The sequence below is a fragment of the Camellia sinensis genome, chromosome 8 (assembly GCF_055761805.1).
Source record: "Camellia sinensis isolate YWXY chromosome 8, ASM5576180v1, whole genome shotgun sequence".
NCBI classification, from domain to species: domain Eukaryota; kingdom Viridiplantae; phylum Streptophyta; class Magnoliopsida; order Ericales; family Theaceae; genus Camellia; species Camellia sinensis.
This window is the reverse complement of record NC_138968.1, coordinates 75664904-75675582: the sequence shown is the minus strand read 5'-3', so window position 1 is coordinate 75675582 and position 10679 is coordinate 75664904. Positions and strand designations below refer to the sequence as shown.

Genomic DNA, 10679 nt, shown 5'->3' with positions numbered 1-10679 from the left:
TCAAACTCGTGAGAGCAATATCTAGCTCTGATACCATAAAGAAGATTTGAGATCTTATTTCCCTGCATTTTTTACAGATGAATGTAGAGTGTTTATACAACAATTACTCAAGACTAACCATGATGAGTTAACTCTAACTAATCTACTAACTCTAACTCTAACTAACTAACTACTGAACTAATTCTGTTACAACAATATCTAACAGATATTATAATGGATATGGAATGATATCATTGGACTCTGCTTGCAGCTTCTCACACGTGGATGTTGTTGATGATGAAGGTTGTTTGAACTGCTACAGAAGTTGGAACTGTTGGAACTGTTTGGACTGTTGCGACTGATGAGTCTGATTGTAAGCTATACTTTCATTATATTTTTTACAGATGAATGTAGAGTATTATACAACAATTACTCAAGACTAACCATGATGAGTTAACTCTAACTAATCTACTAACTCTAACTCTAAAATAGCTCCCGAACCACTCTCTTGATGTCACGAGTAGTTTTCTCATGACAAATAAGACCTATTGGGATAGACGGGATGTAATTAGCACACGTAGGTTGGGAGTTAGAGTAAAAAATACCTTAAACCTAATTGAAAAATGACATTGGGGGGGCGAAAATGTAAAACAGCCCCTAAACCACTCTATCGATGTCACAGACAAATTCCTCATGACAAGTTGGTTGGGAGTTAGTGTTGATAACACCTTAAACTTAGTCAAAAGGCTTTTGGGGGAGCGAAAATGCATTAATTGAATAAGTTTGAAGAATTTGTCTAATGTTGATGGGGCATTATGTCTTGTAGTGTAATTTATTGATTTGGACAATTGTTGATTTGTTCTTACAGTCTGCAATTTTTTACTACAGAAATAACTTGTATGCCATAACTAAGGACTTCTTCCATGAACGTACTATTTCTTGCTTAAGTGTGTTGTTGATTAAAAATAAAAAAATAAAATTCTACAAACTGAGATACAGCAGGGTGTATGAACTTTCATTTGACTTGCCAAAAAAGGCAAAACAATAAATGATGTCAACTGTAGTGATGTTAACTATAGTAGCTTTACTTTTTTATTTTACTAAACTACTAAGCATGTGGCTGAGCTGAAATAATTCAATTGATATGCAAGCAAAGAACCAAACAAAACACATCAATTTTGTACTCATATTCTATATAAATAGTATGATCTTATCCTCAAATGCTATATGGTACTAATGGATGTAGATTTTTTTGTTTTTGGCATGGACTTATGGATATTCAATTTTTGTGTACGGAGGACAATTACAGTTTTGAATAATCCCGCTGTTATGTCCTCCTCTACTTTTTGTATGGATTTGTATTAATCGTACAAATAACTTTTGGCGCGGTACAGAATACTTTTGGCATCGAACGGATAATTATTGTTGCGCTATATAGATTACCTTTTATTGTGATAGATTACCATGGTAATTTGTATCATGCCAAATTACCATTTGGTATGGTAGTGAATATATTTTTTGTGTAGGGAGGACATGATTTTCGTATAATTGGGTGTTTGGTATGGAATTATTATTTTAAGTTGAAATATACTTAGTTTGTATGGAGTTTGATATTAAAAGTTATTCCTTTTTGCATGGTTGTAAGTGAAATGGATGCAGATTGTGAAATAAGTAATAATATATGTATTGTTTTGTTTATATATTTGGTATAGGTTGCATGGAATACATACGTGTTGTGGACAAATTAATTTTTTTTAAAAAAACATAAAATGATGTTTTTGGCGACTAAACAATTGGTAGCCAAAAATGGAGTAAATATTTTTAGCGACTAAATAGTTAATAGGTAAAAAAAAAATTAAAATGAAAACAAATCTTTTGGCGGCTAAATATTTAGTAGTCAAAAAAAATATGACTTCAAGCAACTAATAATTCTTTAGTAGCTTAAAACAAATAGAATGAAAAAAAGTTTTCACGACTAAAACTTTAGTAGCCAAACAAAAATTAAAAAGAAAATAACACTTTTGGTGGCTAAATATTTAGTAGCAAAAAAAAAAAAATCATTCGGTGAGAAACTTTAGTAGCTAAACAAAAATTAGCTTTTAGGAGACTAAAACATTTAGTAGCTAAAAAAAAAAAAGATGAACCAAAAATAAAAATAAAAATAAAAATTAGGGACTAAAAGTTTAGTCGTCCTGAATAATTTAAGTTTTTGACGACAAAAAATGTTAGTTGCTGAAAATGCCATTTTAAATTTATTTGATAACTTTTGGCAATTAAAAAATTTAGTCACAAAAAATGCCATTTGTTGTAGTGTTGAGTTTGTTGACATAAGTTCCTCAAATACAAACATTACAGATAATAATTTTCACAGGACATTAAAGATCAACACGTTCCTTGAAGTTCCAACAGTCCCACAGTTAAATTTGTATAATGACTTCACTATGCTCATCCACATTTTTTTTGATCAGCGAAAGGAAACTTTATTGATGGAAATGAGCATACAAAGTATGGAGATACATCAATAAAGGGGGGGGGGGGAGTGTAAAGAGCATCAGGGAATACTAATTCAATCCCAACAAAGTTGGCATCGAGAAGGGACCCTATCATATGCTAGCACACATTGCGAACGTTGGTGAGGAACCAACTAAACAAGAGCTTTTATATAGTTCATGATATTGTCTCTAACCTCCACCTGATTAGGATGGCTGCTAGTGGTTCCCTCTGAGCCTGGTTTTGTCCGTAGTGGGTTTTGTGTTGGCTTGGCAGCAGGGGAAGCTTTGGGGTTCTTCTGTCATTGTGTTTTTTTGTCTCATCCACATCAAAGCTCTTGTTTCAATTTCCGACCAAAATTCCAACAAAAATCAAGTTTAACTCGCCACAAATTTCTCAAACTCCTCACGCTCCTATTGACCTTGTCGCGGTACTCGGCGTTAGCGGCAACATGGCAGGGACCAAGCTTGCACTACTAAAGCAAGCCATGGGGATCATGATGTAAGAAATTAATGTACATGTAATCATAATAATAATGTGGAATTGAACTTTGCAGGATCTTGAATTCAATGCATCTCTAGAATAAAAACGAACATACCTTTGTCAAACATTGAATTAGAGAAGTTGAGAAAATACCCCTAATAGTTGAACCTTGAATTCTTGGCTCACCTTCTTCTCTCTGTCTCTCTTAATTAGGATGACTATAGAACTTAGAGTGATGGAAAAATACTTGATATAAAAGGAGAGTCACCCATCCTTATATAAAGGAGAGAAGAGGGCCAGATGAACTCTATTAGAAGAATTCCTGTCCATCAAGGTTTTTTTCTTATCTGAGAAGAGTAATTGTATTAAAATTCTAATTACTGAACTTTATCTCAAATATTGGTTATATCTAATTGTGGAGTCCAAATAAAATAAACATGTAAACAATATGTAGGCTATTGGGCCACACTAGAAAATAAATCTAATATTCTCCTACTAGTCCCATTAAGCCAATTATGATGCAACTATGAGATTTTTTTTTTCCTTCAAAAATATGCAATTTATAAAAATTTTGACTTATTGGATTCCACACTAACTTTGACACGTGATCACGAATTTTAAAAATAGCCAATAAGTTCAGATATATTAGAAACAATAATACTGTGATTACTTCAGATCACCAATGTGAGTCATAGCAGTTATATAACATTTTTGTCATATTTCCTTCTATGCACCACACCAACGATAACCTTCACTAACCTAGTCCATTATCGAGATATGTAATTATTTGCCTGAAAGGCCCCTGTAATTTGTCTTGTTAAGAGATTTCCTGTTTATCAATATTCAAATTAATGTGTACACACACTGTTAGAACAGGAAAAGCAGAAACAAAATTATTATTGCGCAAATAATGTCAAATAAAAATAAGCACTCAAGATTATCCATACACATCATGGGTTGCTTAAAAGACCCATCCTGATAACATGCTCTGTGTATATCTTTGGTGGCAATCCCTTTGTGAATGGAACAACAATCATAAGAGAGGTGCTTAAGTTTTCAACTAACACTTGTTGTTTCTGGACTCTTTCTCTAACAACTAAGTACTTTACTTCCATGTGTTTGGAACCACTAGAGTACTTTACATTCTTAGAAAAGAAAACTACTACGGCATTGTCATAATATATGTTCAGCGGCCTGGCAATTGAGTCAACAATACCAAGTCCTGAAATAAAATTTCGCAACCTCAAAGCATGCCACAAACTCAGCCTCCATAGTAGATGAAGCAATAGTGGACTGCTTCATACTTTTCCATGAAATTGCTCCACTAGCTAGTAGAAAAACAAAACCTGATGTAGATTTTCTACTATCAAGACAACCAGCAAAATCTGAGTTTGAGTATCCAATCAATTCCAACTGTTTTGATCTCCTATACATGAGCATATAGTCCTCTTTTCCCTAAAGATATCTCATAACTTTCTTCACTACTTTCCAATGTTCGATTCCAGGATTACTTTGGAATCTTCCCAACATTCCAACTGCAAAACTAATATTTGGCCTGGTGCATGTATGAGCATACATCAAGCTCCCTATAGCTGATGCATATGGAAAGTCCTTCATTTTTTTTTCTTTCCTAGTCATTTCTTAAACACTATTTTTCACTTAATTTATCACCCTTCATGATTGGTGCATCACTGACTGAACAAAACTGTATATTGAATCTCTTCAAAACATGATCAATATATCCTATCTGAGATAGTCCTAGCAATCCTCGAGATCGATCCCTAAAGATCTCTATACCAATAACATAGCCTGCCTCACCCATATCGACCATTTTAAATTTCTTGGAGAGATATTCCTTGGTTTCATGCAATAAGCCAAGGTCATTACTAGCTAACAAAATGTCATCCACATATAGCACTAAAATAATGAACTTACTCCCACTAACCTTCAGATATATGCACTGATCAACTACATTTTCCTTAAATCCGAAGGAGGTAATGGTATCATTAAACCTTAAATACCATTGTCTGGAAGCTTGTTTAAGGCCATATATGGATTTCTTTAATTTGCAAGCTAAATGTTCTTTACCTTTCTTTGCAAATCCTTTTGGATGCTCCATATAAATTTCTTCATCCAAATTCCATTTAGAAAAATAGTTTTCATATCTATTTGATGCAACTCTAAGTCATAATGAGCTACCAATGCTAGGATGATTCTAAGCGAGTCCTTCTTAGATACTGGAGAGAAGGTCTTTGTATAGTCTATGCCTTCTTTTTTAGTAAAACCCTTGGCAACAAGTTTGGCTTTAAATCATTTGATATTGCCTTTTGCGTCATGCTTGGTCTTGAAGATCCATTTACACCCGACCATTTTACAATTATTAGGCAATTCGATGACATTCCAAACACTATTATGTTCCATGGATTTTAACTCTTCATTTATAGCATTGACCCATTTAGTAGAATCATCACTATTCATGGCTTGTGAAAATGAGACGAGATCTTTGTTAATCCCAATATCAAAATCTGATTCGTGTAAATACACCATGTAATCATCTAGAATGGCAAGCTTTCTTTCCATTTGAGATCTTCTCAGAACTGTCGGATGTGGTGGTTCTACAATATTTTCAATGGTGGTATCTTCATGAAGTGGTGAAACAGGAGGTGGTGAACGATTTTCATCATGTTGTTCGTTTCCCTCAGTTTGTGGAATAGTCTGAGGAACAACAATTTTTCGATAAGGGCCAAATGTTGGCATATCCACCCTAATTTCCTTGAAATTCACCATTCGTATTTTTTCACTTCCAATAATTTCACCATTCTCTAGGAATCTAGCACTACCATTCTCTACTATTCTCGTACTGTGATTGACAATAAAATTTGTACCCTGTAGACTTGTTTGGATAACCAATGAAATATCCAGATATTGTCCTCGAGTCCAACTTTTTCTCTTGTGGGTTGAAGATTCTTGCCTCTGCTAGACAACCAGAAATATGTAAGTGTCTCAAACTAGGTTTCCTACCAGTCCACAACTCAAAAGGAGTTGTTAGGACCGCCTTACTAGGAACCCCATTTAAGATATACATTGCAGTCTTTAAAGCTTCACCCACAGTGAAATGGGTACAATTGAGTAACTTAACAAATTCCTAACCATATCTTTAAGTGTACGATTATGCCTTTCAGCAACTCCATTTTGCTATGGTGTTCCAGGCATTGTATATTGAGCACAAATGCCTTTCTTTTCTAAGAATTTGGTAAATGGGCCAAGATTTTAGCCTGACTCATCATATTTACCATAATATTCACCACCCCTGTCTGATCTCATGATTTTAACATTTCTATCTAATTGTTTCTCGACTTCAGTTATGTACACCTTAAGGATGTCAACAGTCTGAGACTTTTCATGAATTAGATACACATATCCATAACGTGTGAAGTCATCTATATATGTGATAAAATATTTTTCACCACTAAGACATGGGATGTTGCGTGGCCCACAAATATCTATGTGATTTATCGTAAAAAGCTCATTACTTCTTGTGGCACCTTTGTTGGTGTGTTTGGTTTGCTTTCCTTTAATGCAATCCACACATTTCTCAAAATCAGTGAAGTATAGGTTTTCCAAAATCCCATTCTTCACCAATTTTTCAATTCTATTTCTAAAGATATGCCCCAACCGTCTATGCCACAAGATTGAAGATTTTTCATTAATTACACCACGTTTTAAACCAATATTCGAATGCAGAGTTACTAATGATTCTGCGCACTCATGATTTAAGGTAATTTTATATAAACCATCACATAAATTACCAGAACCAATCATTATTGAATTAAACATTAAATTGAGTATTCCACAACTAAATAAAACTGAATATCCAACACGATCTAATTTGGATAACGAAACTAAATTCCTAGAAATTGAAGGAACATAAAAAGTGTCTTCTAGATCCATCTAATGACCCGTCTCTAAGATCAGTCGGTAGGTTCCTACAGCTACGACTTCAGCTTTGGGACGGTTCCCCATATAGACAAATCTTTCACTTTCTTTTAGTTTCCTAGTTGAGAGGTATCCCTGCATGTCATTTGTAATATGGGTCATGGCCCTAGAGTCAATCCACCAAGTATTAGAAGGTACTTCAACAAGATTTGATTCATAGCAAACAAAAGAAAATTTCTTACCTTTCTTTTTGAATCAAGCCTTTCGTTTGCTGCAGTCTTTCTTTACATGTCCCTTCTTGCCACAAAAGTAACACTTGACAGTGAGACCATTTTGAGCCTAATTTTCTTCCCCATGTTCATTTTTTTTCTTGGTGGATTTTTCTTTGATTTTACAAACTTACCATTCTTTTTCTTTAGAGCTCCATGAGTTACAGCCAATGCAGTTTGACGTCCTTCTCCCTCAACCTCACTTCCTCTTGGACACACATATTAGTCAACTCATTCAAATTCCACTTATGTTTATTCGTTATAGTGAATTTTGAATGCCTTGAACTATGATGGAAGTGAGTTGAGAATAAACTGCACGAGGAAAGTTTCATCAACTTGCATCCCTAACATTTTAAGCTTGCATCTTTGTCAGCCATGTTGAGGATGTGATCCTGAACCCCTCGGTTGCCATCATATTTCATTGTTATCAATTCAACCATAATAGTGCAGCAAGTGACTTGTCAGTAGATCCAAATCGATCTTCAACAGTCTTGAAGTATTCCAATGCATTAACAATTTGAGGTAATGAGGTCTTGATGTTATTTGCAATGGTCATCTTCATGAACATCAAATTGAGTCTATTGGACCTTTTCCAAGATTCAGAAAGGGCAATTTGTTCTGCAGTACTATATTCATTAATGTCTGCAGGTTTATCTTCAAGCAATGTCATATCGAGGTCGAACACACCCAATGTAAACTGAACATGTTCATACATTCTGTAAAATTTGATACAGTAAGTAGAGGGTCGCTCGATGCAAGAGAGTGCAATGAGTTGGGAACTATCACTAAAATAAGATAGAAAAATATAGGTATTAAAGCTTTGAGAATTATAATGATAAACTATTGATATCACATAAGTTTTTCCTTTCGGCAAAACTTAGGTATATCTATTGTCCACTTGTCAAGAATCACTTATGTAGGTCTAAAATAATTTATGCAACTTTTCAGTTAGTCATGTTACCATTGGGTATTCAATTCTAATCTGTCAAATTACATAAATTACATTACCCTACCCAGTTCATAATTATTTGAAAGTGACTATCTGTAGCTCGACTTTTCATGCTTCTTTTGGATACGATAGCCCTACAGTTCGGTCTCCCATGGTTTTAAATCTGATTTCACAAGTGCAATGTGAAATAGATAAATAAAAAAGAGTCCAAGTCTGACAAATCTTTTGAAAATTTTCTTTTGAATCAAAACTTCAAAAATGGATTGGTTTGGCAGATTACAGAGTTGCCACCTAAATATTTTTGAGAAATTTAGGAAATCCAAGACTCGTGCCAAAAGCCACGTATCTATCATCACCAAAGTGTCTCGGCTCGGGAACTTAGCTACGATAGGGGAAGGTCATGAATTGAGCACCCTCGCTGACCCGATCAAAGATCAGCCTCTACTAATCATGATGTGAATCTTATTTACATTATATGCTCTTGTTCTGGTTATTAGTCTAGCATTACTATGTGTTGCACACAAGTATAGACTAATTTGCAAAAATTGAAACACTTTGATTTCATGTTTATTTTGAACATTGTTTTCAATATGTACCACTTGAAAAAGTGATCTCATATGCACATTACTCAACTTATTCCAATTCAAGCAATTAGCCTTCTTCCACAGGCATTCGAGAGTTATATCAATTAAGCACTTAGCCTCATGGTAATCACGCTAGACATGGCAACAATCACACTCATGCAATATGCTAAAGCACAAAAATGCTCACCTCGTACCCCAAGGCAAGCCAAAAGAAACAAAAGAGTTAGAAAACATACATGCCCCTAACTAATGCAACATGACTAATGAAACACATGCAATGATGCAATTAATAGGCTCGACTACTAATGAATCAATTTGATAGTATGCAGTTTAAACACGTATTCAACAAAGTAATAAATGACAATGCTTGTTAGAATGATGAACCGAGCCTCGATGCATGCAAGACAAGCAGATGCAAACATTAAATATGCTAAATAAAACACGATGTTATATTCTATCCATCATAAGCGGATAAATAAAAGGGAGAAAGACGTGGGGTTGGAAGACATACACATTATTACATATTGGCCCTCGCACAAGAGGGTCCAAATGAATAAATTAGCTAAGCTACTTAACTAATTTATTACAACCCAAATGAAATAAACCAACTACACTAGCTAATTATTAAAACACCACGAATTAACTAACTACTTCAGCTAATTAAATAAGTACAACACAAAATTAACTAGCTATTCTACTTAGTTTAATACAAAAACTAACTAGATAATTACAATGCACAATTAATTAGCTAATTAATTAACCATTATGAGCCTAGGGGAATGAAGGTTGACCCATGCATGCATGCGGATTTCCACTCGAAAAAAATCCCTTGTTTGGCTACTGGAATGCCTCTATTGCACATTTAGAAAATTGCACTGTTTTTCCACCACAGCCTCTACTCTACTATGCTAGAAAAAGGATACTGCCTAGTTGAAAAGAAAAGTAGCCGACAACCCAGAAGTAGTGGCCTGCTAGCGACTAATGTTGGTTTTTTCCTACAGCAACAAAGAACAAATATAGCACAAACAGAGCATTCTCAAGGGATGTTTGTCCACCCTACCTCTCCATATCATCAAATATCTCAAATGAGGGGTTAGCTTGATTCATAAGTCAACAATCGACGTAATTTCATTGTATGATGACTTATGAACCAAGGGATACAATTTTGATAATAAAAGACTCTCAAAACCTCCTTCCTATTATGGATTGATCAAGGGAAGTGGATGACCTTGGAAACTTAAACCATTTCATCACTAACGAGTATGAAATGACCCAAGTCTCCATGTGTTCAATTAACGTCTGATTGAACGCCAAATCATTTTATTATCTTGCTTCATTTTAACCCCAATTTTATTACTCCATTATAATTACCTTCCATTCATGAGTCAATTAAGTCCAATATTAAGCTTTAAGTCCACTTATGGGAAAAGTACCAAACCAAATGTTATTTTAGGAATGAGAGGGAAATCATGCCGTTGGTAATGAACCCCTAAAGGGATTAAACCATTAAGCACAATAAGACCACTTCAAGCTTAAACAACACTCTTTTTGGAGCGACTCTCAAAACAAAGAGAAAAAGCCAAGAAATGAGGGAGGTTGCAGAGATTCTTCGAGGTGAACACAAGTATGAAAAACAAGAAATAAAGGCTATCAACTCAAATAGTTTTGTGGTTAAGCCTAAATCACAAAGCCTATGAGGATCATCACACTACAAGCATACTATATGAACCATGAATGAAACTAACTCATAAAAACAGTCCTAAAACAGTCCAAAAAAGTGTTGGAATTAAGAAGGAAAAAAAAAAAACTACAACAACAAGCTAAAATCTTGTGGGATTAAAACTAGCACACAAGCACAAGAAGAGGAGGCTAACCCCTCCACTTTTGGGACTTCAAAACATGATTTTAGCCTCTGAAAATCAGTGGTAAAAAGATGAAAAATAGTTAATGAGAAGATGAGAAACACAAGGGCAAAGGCCTTAGAAGCAA

At 34.6% G+C, this 10679-nt stretch overlaps 1 pseudogene; it reads left to right on the top strand.

The window, feature by feature from the left end:
• Nucleotides 1-224: 224 nt before the first annotated feature.
• Nucleotides 225-10679, top strand: part of LOC114282710 (putative E3 ubiquitin-protein ligase EDA40) — a 70447-nt pseudogene continuing 59992 nt past the window's right edge.